Genomic DNA, 16,709 nt, shown 5'->3' with positions numbered 1-16,709 from the left:
ACCTTGGTGATGCAGCAGGGAAGATGCAGGTTCCTGCTGCAGAGGGTCACATAGCTGCAGAGACACAGATAACTGAGAGAGCAGCTCACAGGGAGCTTCATTGTGGAGATGAGAAGAGGAGATGCAGGGAATAAGGAAGATACCACGAATCTCCTCCCATCCTGGAGTGAGAAACATTGTTTTCCTGGACTTTCCTTTGTGTCCAACAAGGGCACCAGCCATCCCTGCACACCATACTTGACTCTCTGAAGCTTCTGCACTGTCCCTGTTTCCTCTCTCAAAAGTAACCTCACCCTGTGCACCGGCCTTCAAGAAATGGTTGACTTCCTCTCCAGTTTGAAGGAAAATCTGTCCTTTACCTAATTATTCATCCACTGTCTGGGTGATCTTGAGCAGGAACTTCCCTTTTCTGAGCACTCTCAGGCTCAGACTCACTCCTAGGTGAGGGTCAGTGTTCAGAAAGTGTCAGTAGAAATTGTCTTCTCTGAAAGAAGAGGTGAGGAATCCCTACCCAGCATTATTTTCTTGGATCACCTACACACTACATAGTTCTACTAATCCTAGATAGACAACCAGGCTAGAAAATGACCTGAACACCATTCATGATGCAGAGGAAGAAGTGAGGGTGTCACAGCTTGCCTATGACATGATCTTACATATAGAAACCATAGATACTCCATCTAGCCATTCAAAATTGCATCTAGAAATGCCTGAGCATAAACCTAACCAATGATTTGAAAGAACTCCACATTGAAGACTATACAGCACTGAAGAAAGAAATGGAAGACACTAGAAGAGGGAGAACCAAGTCCCACGTGCTCATGGATTGGCAGAATTAATGTAGTGAAAACAGCCATATTACTAAAAGGAATCTACAGACTCAGTGCAATCCCAAACATGTTTCCACTGTCATTTTTCATAGTAATAGAGAAAAATACCCTGAAATTCATTATGGAAACACAAGAGACCCTGAATAGCCAAAGTAATCCTGAACAAAAAGAGCAATGCTGGAGGAATCACAACACATGACTTCAAATTATACTACAGAGCCACAGTAACATCATCAGAATGGGACTGGCACAAAACAAAACACACATGGAAAAGAACAGAAAACTCAGAAATAAACCCACACATCCAGAGCCAAAATAACCCATTCTTGTGTACAGTGAATAAATATATGTAATTTTTTAAAAATCTTAGACCTTGTAAATGAACCCAGTGAAGTTGTAGGACTCAGAATCAACACAAAAGCCAGTTTCCTTTCTACACATTGACAGCAAAGTTTTCAAAAGAAATAAAGACTATAATTTTATTTACCATAGCAACAGAAAATATAATATTTAGGAAACATTTTTCTAAGAAATGACAGATGTGTGCAATGAAAACCATAAAGTAAACTGAAGATGACACAAATGAATGGAGAGAGCTTGAAACTAGAAATTGATACTGTGGTTTTTATTTGTTTTGTTTTGTTTTATCAGTGATACTGAGGTGAGAACTCAGGGCTTCTCACTTGCAAATCAGGTGCTCTACAGCTTGAGCCACACCTCCAGCTCTTATTGCTCTGATGTTTTGGAGATAGGATCTCCAGCATGAATCAATACCCTCATAATTTACACTTCTTATGTTTGCTGGGAAGACAGGCATGTACCACCAATCATGGGTTTTTTACATTGACATGAGGTCTCACAAATATTTTTCCCAATCTGGTCTGGAATAGTGATACTCCTTATCTCACTTTCCTGTGCAGCGGTGATGACAGGTACACACCAGTGAACCCAGCTATTGATTGAGATTTTGTCTCACTATTTGCTCAGGCTGGCTTTGCATGTTCATACAACACACATCATCACAACACAGACTCAAGCAGTATGGAGTTTCCTTGAAAAGTTAAAGGTAGAACTGGCATATGATCCAGCGATACCACTCTTGGACATCTACCCAAAAGAATACAGACAGGATACAACAGAGACACCTGTACACTGATGTCCATAACAGCACTATTTACCATAGCCAAGCTTTAGAAACACCCCAAGAACCCGAGAATTGGTGGATTGATCAAGAATGTGGGGTGTACATATACTATGGGGTATTACTGAGTGATAAAGAAAAATGACATGTGGCTTGAAGGGAAATGGATGCAACTGGAGGACATCATGTTAAGTGAAGTGAGCCAGGCTAAGAAACAAAAAGGGCATGTGTTTTCTCTCACAAGTGGAAGATAGATCCAAAGATAAACATAGGCACAAAAACAAGCACGATCATATTCAAACTCAGATGTAGAGCAAGGTTGTAACAGTGGGACTACTCTATGGAACTCAGGGAAAGAAAGAAAGGAAAAGAGAATGATAGAGTATCAGTAATATCATAAAACATGAGATGTGAAGGTAGAGTATTAAAGGATGTGTATTGAAAACTGTTAAAAATGGAGGGTGGGAGGTAAAGGCATAAGGGAGAATAATGAAGAGGTTGAACGGACCATAGTAAAGCACAAAAACAGTGATTCCTTTGATCATCAACTTAAAAATTAATGACTAAAAACAGGACTGTAAAATAGGTACATGTGTGTGTGTGGTGTATTAGTAGGAGCAGGGAGGGTGAATGAAGGAAGTTAAGGTGATGGCATGTGGTAGATGGGACTCATATATCATTATGAAATGGAATGAAGAAACCTTTTTTTTTATTGTATCATTTTTACATTTACTCACATGTGTATACATTGTTTGTGCCACCTCACCTCACCACACACCCACTTCCAGGCAGAACCTGTTCTGCCCTCTCGTTCTCTGATTTTGTTGAAGAGAAACATAAGAGATAATAAGAAAGACATAGCGTTTTTGCCATTTTGAGATTAAGACAGCTGTACAGAGAGATTCCCAGCATTGTTTACATGTACATTGTATTACAACCCACATTGGTTCATGTCTACCACACCTCTTCACTACTTCCTGGTTCCCTTCCCATAGTGGCCTCTGTCAGTTCAAGATTAATTATTCACACCTCTTCTGTGAGCACATCAACCAAATTCAGGTTTTAGGTTTCCTTCCCTTTCCCTATTCCTCCCATTCGCAGTCTCCCATTAGTGTTTGACCATGTCCAATAATATTACTCATTTGTTTTTGGTCTATATTACACATATGAGGGAGAACATGTGAGCTTTGGCCTTGTGTATCTGACTAACTTCACTTAAGGTGATTTTCTCCACTTTCATCCATTTACATTGCCAGGTGTCCTCATCTGAAACAGCTGAATAAAGATGAATATTGCACGAAAGAATTTTCTCATCCTCCCTGCTTCAAGGTCCCCCTTACCCCATGTGCCACTTTTGCTAAATAACCAATAGGGAAGTTTGTGAACCCAAAACCATCTGTTAGGGTGAGGGGCAGAGAGATAAAACCTGAGCTGACTCCTTGCACAGTGTGTTCTGCCTAACAGACTGTGGTCTGTGTCTGCACTTCCTACAGAAGTAAAACTTTTCTTTTTGCCTAAATGAGCTATTCCTTTGTGTTTGTTTGATCGCTGTTTGGGAATGGCATTTCTAACATGACCACAACTGTCCTGAGTCACAACCACCATGATTGTGCCTGAGTGGCCCTGGTCTCTCTCCCCCATGGTTCCCAGCACACTGTAGTTATGCACAGATTCATCCAGAGGTGTGTGGAGCTCTATGACAGGACCTGGCACAGTCAGCACCAGGAATGTGCCTGATGTGTTTGATATTGTCTTCACATAAACCAGGATCATTCTGGGGTGGATGAAGTCACTTTTGTCCTGATTTCTATGTAAGCCCCCTTCCTGTGACCCAAATCACAGTAACTTTTATTCTGTTTTCTGCTCATGATCATGCTTCTGTAAGCACCAAGAAAGTGCACTCAGTAGGTGGCGGTTAGGTGGCTCAGTGGCAGAGAACTTGCTTAGCATTTGCAAGGCCCTGAGTTCAAAGAGATGGCAAGAAAAAATTCACACCATAGCATCCTGCATCTGACTATTTCTTTGGCCTTACAGCATGTTGGAAAGGGACTCATACACAGTGAATAAGCTTTTCAGGAACTAGTACTTAATTTAAAATAATTTTAATAGATAACTTAGTAATATGACTGTGATAATATTAATTGGGACAGTTATGAGAGTGAAATTCAAGGCCTCTTCTAAAAGTTCAAAACAAAAATGAAAATATGCTTCATTGTCTTCCCTGTAGAGAGGGCAGTGCTGGGTGGTGAGTTTCAGAACTGCAGTTTTCTTTCCTGCAATACTGTGTGGGAGGATGGGAGGAGGAGCGTCAAGTTCTCACTGGCTTGAGAGGATGCAAGTGTGGGCATTCATCCCACTTTGTGGATCAATCCTGCAAGTTTTACAGTACTCTATACACCTATTTCCCAACACACCAGCCTTTGTAGTGGTCCCAACTAAGAGGCAGAACTTCAGTTTTTTCAGAAATCATTTTCTGCCTGTCATGAACCCCAAGTCCCATACTTCACTTGTTATCCAAGTATTCCATGGAGTAGAAAGAGAGCACAATGGAGGAAGGTCAGGCGAAGCCTGGTTCTGTCCAAGGTCCCATTTCTCCCCACTCCTCAATGGATGTGCTCATCTTCATTTCTTCCTGGGACAGGGAATAGTGTGTGGACTGATTTATGTTCACAGCAAAAGTGTGAATGTGACCTTGGGGATACTTTTCTTATGGCTACTGGTCACAGCTAGTGTTAATGAGTGGAAATTATTGAGGCTGATAGAGAGGAAAGGGATTGTGTGGAGGAAGGTGTCCTGAGCTGTTTTCAAGGCAAGAGAATTGTCAACAATGTCTCCTGATTAGATGTGAGTATGCATTCTTGTCTGGAATACCTCTCTTTGACAATGCCCTTCTCTGTCCTCATTGGGGATGTTTTCGTGGAAAGCTTTGTTATTTTGACATCTACTAGGCTTCTCCACAGGAAAGTTGCTATTTGCCTTTCATCATTAATCATGAATTTCCATGAAGACACTTTGGGAACTTGTACACATCATGTTCCTCATTCATCTTTCATTTAATCAGCCACTAAACTTTATATATACCAAAAGCCTTCCCTGTTCTCGAATGTATTCAGTTGTGTGTAAAAATATTGTTCATGCCACCTCATCACCTTCGTACACCTGTTGATAATGGTTGATGCTATTTATGCAATAATAACCACATTATCCTGGCATTCTTATTTCCTGAGATTCTCATATCAACATCCAGTGTTCTTCCATACATTTTTTTTGCTATTATTGGTTTTTCCTTTTCACTTCACAGTTATTCTGGAATTCACTCCATGTCATGATAAATTTCAAGTAGCTAATAACTGCATTTTTAGCAAGAACCTTGTTTTATTAGCAATGCAATAAATTTGTTCGTTCATGGATCTTTTCCATAGTTCATGAGTATAAACAACGTTTTCATGAATGCCCTGGAGAATTATATTTTTGTACTTTTGTGTGTGTGTTCAGGAATAATTCTTGAAGACATTTTCTGGGGGAAAATATAAATGTACATGTTTCTGGCAACATTGACAAATTCCCCTAAATGCACGTTGTCCAGTTCTCACCAATAATCTAAGGGAAGAGCTGTTCATTCACAGACATTCTGGGAACCGTGAGTGGGCAAAATACTGATGTTATTAAACAGACAGCACTGCATTCCAGTGTAGTTTAAATCTGTGCTTGTCTTTTGACGTAAGGGAATCTGAATTCTTTTCCACATGTTAAAGTACCCTTTAATCTTTTATGTCATTGAACTTGTTTGTATCATATGAGGTTTTTCTGTTTTTAATAATGAAGCTATATATGTAAGTATATGTGAATTGATCTCAATTTTTATGTATTTTTACATTTTAATAATTCTAGAACAACATAATATGTTACATTCAATATGTACTTTTATAATTGCTCTGAAAATGCAGGAATGATATCTAGATTTTCAAATAAGTGAACAAGTTCTAACAAAATAGTGTCTAAACATTTCTGCAAGTGTATTTAGTTTAATTTGTCATGGACAAATGTAACTGTACATTTTCTGGAGTATCATGTGTTGTTTTCACACATGGTTAAATATGAAATCAAGAAATTAATGAAATAAGTCTAAAAGTAAAAAACAATAAGAAAATCATCAAGAATAAATCCTTCTTACCAGACCAGGGATTCTGGAGAAATCTCTCTCATTGTTTTTCTTTTTTGAGCTATCTTTAAAAATTGATAGGACCAGGTGATAAAATGGGGGCAGGGAGTACTTCAATATTACCACTCTTTCCCTTCTTCTATTCACATATTATAAATATGTGAAATGTGTATATGTTAATTACCTTGATTTAATCTTTGTAAAATATATGCATGTATCATAATATCACATTTTACCCCATAAATGTGTGAAACTATTTGTTAATTAAACATAAAGCAAAAAATTATATTAAAATGTTTCAAAAACAAAAAATCAGCACTTTCATCTCCTTACACATTTACCATTATTTTGTGATGTGAACCTTTAAAATCCTCCCTCTACTCCTTCAAACAATACGTAATAAAGTATTGTGAACAGGCATTACCTGTTCTGTAGTAGAGCCCTAGAGATGACTCCCTCTATGCAATGGGATTTGAAGTTAGTCATTTCACGTCATTATTCATAGATTGTAAACCTTTGCATTTCTTCTTAAATAATACATATTTTCTATCCTAACCACAAATATTATGGTTTATAATAAGCATATAAATAAACAATAAAACATATCGATTCCTGGGCTCCATGATGGCAATTGCTGACAGACTCCAGATCATCAACCTCCTACAAACCTGAAAGATAATCATAAGTTCATGGCAGCAAATGAAGTTGGTTTGGTTAGTTAGCTAAAGTAGAGGCCACCAATGAATATACAGACTACATCTACAATGACAGAACTCTAAATAATCTTTTTAATCCTTCATCAGGTACATGGGCACCAATGGGTATACAGGTGAGACTGTGGGTGTTTTTGCTTGTTTGTAATGCCCTTGACCATAGAAGCCTCTATTTGGTATGGAGAGGGTCCCTGTAGGAAATCAAGATGGGTCCCAGGACATGTACCCCTCAGATCTCAGCTCACAGATCCAGGACACTCCAGTTGTCTCCAACATTTGTTGGTGAGAACTGGTGTTTTCTATCCCCACTGCCTAAGGATGGTCTCTTGTCTATAGAGAGGAAGAACCTGGGTAGCTGGGCACATACTGCCTACACTCAGGTACTGTGTCCACACTGATCTCAGGGAATGCTTCTCTGTGACAGGTTTGGCCTTGAAGCCAGAGCAGGCCCTCTCCTTAAGGCTCTGAGTCCTTGGGGACTCCTGATAGAACAGGGCATGGATGCAATATGGGATCCTTCCCAGATTTGGTTGCCCACTCCACTGATGCAAATATCACAAGCCATAGAACCATGAGAGTTTGGGTCATAGCGTCTGCCCCCATTGCCCCTGCCTGTGCAGATGGATGAGAACACAGTGTCCAGCAGGATGGACAGATACAGGATATAGCCACTTTGAAGCCAGGCTTTTCCTATCATGTGGATGTCACATCACCAGCCACACAGGAAGGTGAACTGCCCTCCACAGGTGGCTGGCTCTCATTTCCCCAGGACACTGTGGTTAACATGGGCACCAAGATCTCTGAAGATAAAAATAGTGTCTTTATTGACCACATCCTCTGAGTGCTTGATCTCTCCTCATTTCACTGAGGGTCAGGACATAGAATCAATTAGACATTGTGCTCACTTGAGCTGGCCTTGGCAGCTGAGAATAACTGAGAATGTATCTTCCATCTTAGAGTCTGCCATGGGATCTCCTTCTGTCCTTCAGCCTATCCTTCTGCATAGCATTGTTGGATCCTTCCATAGCCAGATGTCTCCCCAGCCCTGGAAATCCTGTAGGGATGATGCAGGTTCCTGCTGCAGGGAGACACAGAGCTGCAGAGACACAGTTAACACCTAAGAGTGCAGCTCACGGGAGCTTCACTGTGTGGATGAGCAGAGGAGATGCAGGCCATAAGGAAAATACCATGAATCTCCTCTCACCCTGGAGTGTGGTTTTCTTTATTCCAAACATTCTTTCCCTGGACTTTTCTTTTTGTCCTACAGAGGCACCACCTGTCCCTGCACACCACACTTGACTCACTCCAGCCTCTGCAGTGTCCCTACTTCCTCCTCAGAACTCTCCTCCTTCTGTACTCTGGCTTCATTCTCCAGGATGATGATTAGGTTTCTTTCCAGTTTTGAGGGGAAATCTGAACTTTACTTAATTATGTAGCTATCATCCACTATTTGTGTTTTCTTGAGAAGGAACTCCCCTTTTGGGAACACTCACAGGCTCAGAGTCACTTCTAGATGAGTATCAGAGTTTAGTTAGTGTAAGTAGAACCTGTCATCTCTGAAGGAACAGGTGTGAACCCTGCTCCACTGTATTTACTCTCATCACCTAGACACTGCATAATGTTGCAAATCCTAGACACACAACCAGGTTAGAAAATGACCTAAACACCATCCACATTGGAGATTTAGAAGTGAAGATGTCTCTGTTTGCTGATGGCATGATCTTAATTATGGAAATCCTAGGAGACATCAAGGTAAGTGAAGTAAGCCAGGCTCAGAAACACGAGGGCCTTATCTTTTCTCTCATATATGGAAGATAGATCCAAAGATAAACATGTACACAAAACCAAGCATGATCATATTCAAACTCAGATGTAGAACATGTTTGTAACAGTGGAACTACTTTATGGAACCAGGGAAGGAGGGACAGGAAAAGAAAATGATAGAGCATCAATAATATTGCATAATATAAGAAGTGAAGGTAGAAGATATAAGGGTGTGTATGAAAAGCTGTTGAAAAATGGAGGGTGGGAGGTAAAGGGGTGAGGGAGAGTAATGGAAGGGTTTGACTGGACAAAAGTAAAGCACACCCACAGTGGGTGTCATTGAGACTCCCCTGTGATCATCAAGTTAAATATTGATAACAAAAAACATGCCCATGACACAGGCACAGTGTGTGTGGGGTACTATTGGAAGGGGGAAGGTGAATGAAGGTGATTAAGGTGATGGTATCTGGCATATGGACTTCATATACTATTATGAAACAGAACTAAGAAACCTCTTTCAATTGCTTTATATGGTGCAGGGAGGGGCTTGAGGGGGAGAGACGATGGGACAATGTAATTAATGTACAATATAAGTCTAATCCAAATTGTCAGCATGAATCCCACCCCATATTATGAATATATCCTAGTAAAAATTTATAAAGAAAATGATCTGAATGCAATCCACATCAGAGATGAAGAAGTGAGGTTGTCTCTACAGAGGACATGGTCATAAACCCTAGCAGCTCCATCAACCCATTTAAAATTGCCTCTTCAAATGCCTGGTTATCAACCTAGACAATGAGGTGAAAGACCACCACAGTGAAGATTATACAGCAATGAAAAAGAAATTGAAGAAACTAGAAGAGGGGGACATGCTCATGGATTGGCAGAATTCATGTTGTGAACATAGCCATATTACTGAAAGCATTATGAGTCTACAGACTCAATGCAATCACAAAGAAAATTCCAAAGTCACTTTTCATCGTCATAGAGAAAAAAAAAATCCTGAAATCATCATGGGAACACAAGAAAACTTGAATAGTTAAAGGACTTCAGAGCAAAAAGAGCTATGCTGTGGGGGGGAGGTGCAAATAATGTATACATATGTAAGTAAATGCAAATGTGATAAAAATTAAAATTGAAAAGAGCAATGCTGGATGCTTCACAATACCTGTCTTCAAATTATACTCAGAGCCACAGTAACACAAACAGCATGGGAATGGCACAAAACAAAACACAATTGGAAGAGAATAGAAAACCCATGATTAAACAAACACATCCAGAGCCAAGGAAACTCATTCTTGCATAAAATAAATATATGGTGATGAAATTTTTTATAAATCTAAGACTTGTAAATGAACTCAGTTGAGTTGCATGATACAAAATGAATACAAATATCAGTTTCCTTTCTACACATCCACAGCAAAGTCCACAAATGAAATCAGGATGACAATTTTATTTACAATTGCAACTAAAATCATAATACTTAAGAGCAATTTATCCAAGGAGTGACAGATGTGTACACTGAAAACCATGAAATAAACTGAACATGAAACAAATGAATGGAGAGCAATTGACAACATAAATTGATACTCTATTTTTTCAGTGGTACTGAGGTGAGAACTTAGGTCTTCTTGCTTGCAAAGCAGGTGCTGTAGGCTTGAGCCACACCTCCAGCTCTTTTTGCTCTGCCTATTTTGGAGATAGGATCTCCAGCCTGGATAACATCCTCCTATTTACACTTTCGGCTTTTCTGGGATGACAGGCATATACCACCAAGCCTAGCTTTTTTTGTGAAATGGGGCATGGAATGGTAAGCATCCTTATCTCAGCTTCATGTACAGCTATGATGACAGGCACACTCCACTGATCCCAGCTATTGGTTAATATTGGGTCTCACTATATTCACAGGCTGGCCTCAAACTGAGATGTTATCTGTTTTGTTCCACAGGAACAGAAAATCCAATCCAATATTTGCAAGGAATCAAAAAAGACACATAGTAGCCAAAAGCAATCAAGAAAAGACAAAAAACTGGGGTTGTCCCACTACTTGACTTCAAAATCTACTACAAGTCAACAGTAGGGAAAACCACATGGAACTGGTGTAAAATCAGACTTAGTCACTGGAGCAAAACAGAGAGCCCAGAATAAGTCCATGCAGTTATGGTTGATTGGTTTGGGTCGAAATCCCCAAATTACACAGTGGGCAAAACAATCCTTCAATAAATGATCCTGGAAAACACGGTACTGATTTGCAGAAGTGTGAATGTGGACATTGTTGTATCCTCATACAACACACGTTATCACAAGACAGAGTCAAGGGTTAAATGTAGGATGTGAAGCAACAAAGCTACTGTGGAAAGCACAGGAGACCCTGCATGATTTTGGGCTGGGGTCTCAAAGCACAGGCAACAGAAGCAAAATAGACAAATAGGGTTATGCCAAAGTAATAAACTCTGGAGAGTAAGGGAAGCAACTGAGAGCAAAGAGACAGTAAATGGAGTGATAGAAAAAAATTGTAAACCTTAATTTACAAAAGGATGAGTCCTCAAAATTCATAAAGAACTCAGACATCGCAAATAAGTAAAACTGTGGAAAGAACCTGAACAGACATTTCTCAAATGAGGCAATGGGCTGGGCCTGCATGGCTCACGCCTGTAATCCTAGCTACTGGGAAGGCTGAGATCAGGAGGATCAGGGTTTGAGCCCAGTCTGGGAAAAAGGCTCATAAGACCCTCTTTTCAGCAGAAAAAAAGAAGGAATGGTCAAGCACACCTGACAACCCAGCTATTGTGGGAAGCTTAAAACAGAGAATCATGGTCCAGACTGGCCTAGAGAAAAAGTGAGAACCTATCTCCAAAATAACCAGAGCAGAATGGGCAGGAGACATGCTTCAAGTGTAGAACACCTGTGTCACAAGCGTCAAGCACCTTAGAACTGAAAAATGAATACAATAAAAAAATGAATAAATGAAAGAAAAACCAGAAGACACACAAATGCGAATGGAAACATGGGAAAAGTGCAGACAGAAAGATTTGCTTGATTAATTGATATGGAAAGTTTTTACTCATTCTGTTAGTTGTTGAAATATATTGACTGAGTTTTGAGCAATAAATGAACCATGCCTAAAATCCACAAAAACAAAAACTCCAGTGTACTCCTGATCTGTTTTCTTTGTGATATAGGGTTGAATCATATTGGTGATATTTGTTTATGGACTGACTTTGTTTAGGGACAACTTTCCAAGCTTTTAGGTTGTTTGCCAAGGTTATGATTATCAGGTTTTTCGTTGCCTCTTGAAATGCATTTGAGTACATTTCCTCTTCTCTACTCTCAGGGGAAGTTTGGGGTGTGTCCATACACATGCATAGTTGCTTTGCTGTTTTATAAGTGGACAAATATTGCAAGAAATCCCCAGTGACGCTCCCTAGACTGGAGTTAACATGGGAAAGGTTCCTATCAGCAAGTCAACCTACACCATGTGCCACAGAACAAATTTGAATTATGTGTAGGAGGTGGTCCTGTAAGATTTCAATGAAGGTGGAAAGTTTTTATTCCCACTCTTTTTACTATACTTTTACTGAGTTTAGATACTTTTAGATACATGAGTACTTATCACTGTGTTACAACTGCTTGCAGTGTTCAAGACAGTGACATCTGCTTTGTTTTTCAGCCCAGGAGCTATAGGCTACACCACGTGGACCTGGTGGACAGTGAGCTGGGCCTTCTGGTTCTTGTAAGTAACTCCATGACCTTCTCACAATGACAAAATAGACTAAAGTCACAGGTGTTTGAGGCATAGAAAACAACTCAAACATTGTACTTATTCTTATGTCCATTTTGTAAAGTATATGTTGAAAAATTTCCCTTTGTTGACATTTTCAATCTGCACATGAAATATTCACAACACATTGTTCTTCATGTGAATATGTGGTTTTGTGTTGCTCCTCTGTGGAAATATCACCTGCTCTCTCTCTCTCTTTCTAGGTGGCTAAGATTTACAAATGTTACTAGTGTTTTAAGGATGAACTCTTTTGGGTTTTATATTTGTCCATTTTTGTGTTATCCTCATTAGTTTCTATGCTTATCATATTACTTCTTCCTTGTGCCTTCATTTGAAATATGTTTTTATTTTGCTGTCTATTTTCTCAATATGTTAGTGATTGGTTTAGAAAGCCTTTTCTCCATTTTGGAGCTGGCCTGCTAGCATAATAAACTTTCCTTTCCTCCAACCACCTGGGTTTGAGTCTTATTCTCGCTGGTCAGTCATCCTGTCTGTAATGTTTTCTGCCACATTTTGGAGGCTGCAGTGAGATTAGACTTCTATGCCCCATTGGCAGCGGGTGTCCAATCCCTGGCCCTGTATGCTGTGGTGGTTCCTGGAACCGGGAAATGCACACCCCAATTTGATTCCAGGGTCTCCTTCCAGATGACTGAAGGAAGCTGTGGAGTCAAGGACCAAGCCCTCAGACTAGTGGAGTGAAATGGAGACCTGCAACAGATGTCTGGACCAGGTAGGAACCCCAGAGTTAGTATAGGAGCCTTTGTGGATTTATCCCCACAGGGGACCAACTGAGCCCTGATGTGGTTCCAGAGTGATGCACCTCTTTCTTTGAGACTGATGTTATTCTGGTTAACTGGATTTAGGGATTGATGTTATTCCAGTCATCTGGGTTTAAGGCTAGCCAGGATTTTAGGGAAATAAATAGGGACTGATTGTTTTAATCTCTGAGTGAATGGTGTGGAGTGAGCAGCTTGATTCCCTGGCATTTCAAGCTCTAATTTGTGGATCCACGGCTGGGCACCCTTAAGGTCCCCTGAAGGATATGGAGTTCAAGGGGCTCGATCTGAGTCATGGTGATTGACATATGGTCTATGGTGGGATTGGACTAGCTTCCAATCATAAATCACCCTGTTGGTCTGAACCCACACTGACTAAGTAGCATGGCTCCATTGTCTGAAATTGCAGTCAGGCCAGCATCTGTGTGCCCTCACTGAGAGGCATCCCCCTTCTTTGTCTGTCTTGTGACATTGGCAATTATCAGGCACATACAAATGAATATCCTGAAGGAGGATTGAGGATCAGCACTAACTGAGCTCTTTCAACAATTAACACATGAAGGATGGACTTGCACTGATACATAAGATCTGGTCTGACTTAAAAGAAAAGGAATGTTACAGAAGTGTTATGAATGTGAAAAAAAGGGTAAAAAGAAAAAAAAACGTTGACTGTTGCTGGTAAAAAAAGTGGTCCAAAGGTTGGTGCTATAAGCTTGGTCTGTTATTGAGACAGTCATGAGATGCTTGTGTTTCCTTTGCTAATGGCTGATCAGATTATAATATCCTTCCTGGAGAACCTGTGCATCTTGGGACAGGGATGTTGAAGAGGCAAGGGCAAAATAGAAGGCTCTAAAAAGAAGACAGCTGGAGGGGAGGGGAAGGAGGGAGCAGAAGCAAAAGCGGGAAAGCAAAGAGGATGGGAAGTTGATGACAGATTGGCCAAGCTGCTACTCACTTCACCTCTGACAAATGGACTATTCCCCTGATGGAGGAGCAGATTCATATTATGCACCTAAAGGGGAACCTAAAGGTGGTGTACCCATCCAAGGTGGACTTGGCTTCTGCCCCTCCCCATGTGACTATGGTTCACTGATGAGCCCAGCTGTGTGTCTGTTCCAAAAGCTGTGTCACATGTGCATTGATGATTTTTCAGGGCTCATGGATGATGATGCTAAGTTATTCAGTACTTTTCAGCTTTGTATTTTTAAGATGTCTGGGCTCTTTGTTCTGCCTTTCTAGGTTGTTATTAGGTAATGCTGTGTTATTACAATACTACCCTGATCTCACTGGTTTCCATAAAATTAAAAGAAACACAGGTGTCTTAAAGACAGCTTCTGCCAAAACCAATTGATAATTATTAAATAGATCAGGACTCCAAAACAAAGTGGAGCACTCATCCTAAGGTAAATTCAAGCCACACCTGGATACAAGTTGAAGCAGTGAGGACTCTCAATCTGACCAAATATTTACCAGAAGAGGAGGGGGAACCCTTCCACTCCTGTGAGGAAGTTTTAGACAAGGTCTTCTCTTCCAGCCCAACCTAGCAGACACTGCTATTCCCAAGGCTGACCTGGAGCTCATTATTGATGAGAGCCGGAGCCTACAAGAAGGAGGATACCAGACTGGGTATGCAGTGACCACCATCACACAAATTGTGAAACATGGACAGCTGTCAGACCATTGGTTGGCTAAACAGACAGAATTATACATCCTTACCTGGGCCCTCACCATAGCAGATGGGAGGAGAGTCAATATCAACACTGACTCATGTTATGCATTTGCTAACTTACATATCCATGGGACCATTTACAAAGAGAGAGTCCTACTGATGTCTGAAGGTAAAGAAATCAAAAACAGTAAAAAAATCTTACAACTGTCAGAGGCAGTCTGGAAGCCCTGAGCCATTACAGTCATCCACTGTCCAGCCCATACCAACCAACCAGACAAGATCAATCAAGGAAATGGACTAGTGGACAGGATACCAAAGGAAGCAACCCTTTTAAAAGACGTCCAAAAAGAACATGCTATTTCAGCCAAAATATGCTTCACCCTCTCTGTCCTCCTGGACCGATCAGAGTACAGCCCACAAGAAGAGAACAGGCCCATAAAACAGGGGCTAAAGAAAACTCAGAAAGCTGGTTCATCACCCCAGAGGGAATGATCCTAATACTAGAAGAGGTGGCAGTGCAGGCTTGGTAAGGCTGGCACACGACATCACCCATTTGAACAAAACTTCCCTACAAAGACTATTACAAAAAACGGTCATTCCTTGATTGGCGACTCTAACTCAGTTGGCCAGCCAGAAAGGCTTGTCTGCATTGTGCCCAATACAACCCAGGATAGGGGCCCAAGTCCCGCTACTCATCCAGAAGTGGGGAATCTACCCATTCCAGCACCTGGAAATGGACTTCACGGAGATTCAGCCAAATAAAACTTATTGTTTGTGGATGTTTCTATCCTGAGTTCCCTTTGCAAATTGTAATGCCTCAGGCCAACTTCCCAAAGTAACCTGGGTGATACGTATGTGCCAGAAGAGGAGGGAAAACTCTTCCACTCCAGGGAGGAGATTCTAGACAAAGTCTTTTACAGGATAAAAACAGGGCCCCATGGGTAGTCCCCCTGGCAGGCCCACTTACTGTGCTTCTCCTACTACTGTTCCTAGGGCCTTGTGTGATAAACTGCCTTAACAGGTTCATTCACAACTGGATGAATGCCATTAAATTACAGTTAGTCAGACTGTACCAAAGATTGCTCCTAGATGACTTCCCCAAAATGGCCATAAGGGATTATGATGGAAAAGAGGAGGGAATGATAAGGAAGCCTGGAGAACGATCAAGGACACGGAGAAGATCAAAGAGTAAAGCTCTTACCCCCTGCCATGACCTGCGCTTCCAGCTATTCCAAGAAATTGTGGACAGCCTTCGTCCACAGCTGTGCTGACATGATATATTGTAACCTTGAATAGCTAACTGCCAAGTCAGCTTCTGTACTTCCTGCTTGCTTGCTGCTGCTGTTCTCAGCATAAAACCTAAACCACCTGAGCTTGGGGCCTGTGCCATGTGGAGATATCCAGGTGCTGGCACACTACATAATAAACCTTCCTTTCCTCCAACCACCTGGATTTGAGTCTTATTCTCACTGGTCTGTCATACTGTCTGTTATGTTTTCTGCAATAGATTTATTTCCAAAATGTGAGGATATCAGTTATCTCTGACTATAGAATCAGAATCAAATGAGCTCCACAAGTTCCCAGAGGCTCCTCATGGTATGTTAAGTGTCCATGGAGGCTGGATCATCAGTCAGTGTCCACAGGGTCGAGACAATGTCCTCTGAGGGCCCAGAATGAGGGAGGGGTCAGGGTCTTCCTGGGCTGGTGGAGGCCAGAGCAGAGATCTCATTGGTCTCATCAGGGCTCCTTTGACTGGGAAGAAGTAGGTACAGTTCTCCCATCTCAGTGTCACACTTCACAGCTGGGCATAGGTCACATCCTGGAGACCCTCAGATGCAGCAACCTAGAGTGGAGATGGTGAGAGGGAAGG

General features: G+C 41.1%; 1 long non-coding RNA gene across 1 annotated transcript; it reads left to right on the top strand.

Annotated features, from left to right (window-relative positions):
• Positions 1 to 12,011: 12,011 nt before the first annotated feature.
• Positions 12,012 to 16,277, top strand: LOC141418102 (uncharacterized). Its single transcript, XR_012442747.1, has 3 exons — positions 12,012 to 12,150; positions 12,284 to 12,346; positions 13,040 to 16,277. It is a non-coding gene; the product is annotated as an uncharacterized lncRNA (long non-coding RNA).
• Positions 16,278 to 16,709: the final 432 nt, after the last annotated feature.

The sequence above is a fragment of the Castor canadensis genome, chromosome 16, assembly GCF_047511655.1.
Source record: "Castor canadensis chromosome 16, mCasCan1.hap1v2, whole genome shotgun sequence".
NCBI lineage: Eukaryota > Metazoa > Chordata > Mammalia > Rodentia > Castoridae > Castor > Castor canadensis.
This window is presented reverse-complemented; position numbering and strand designations above follow the sequence as displayed.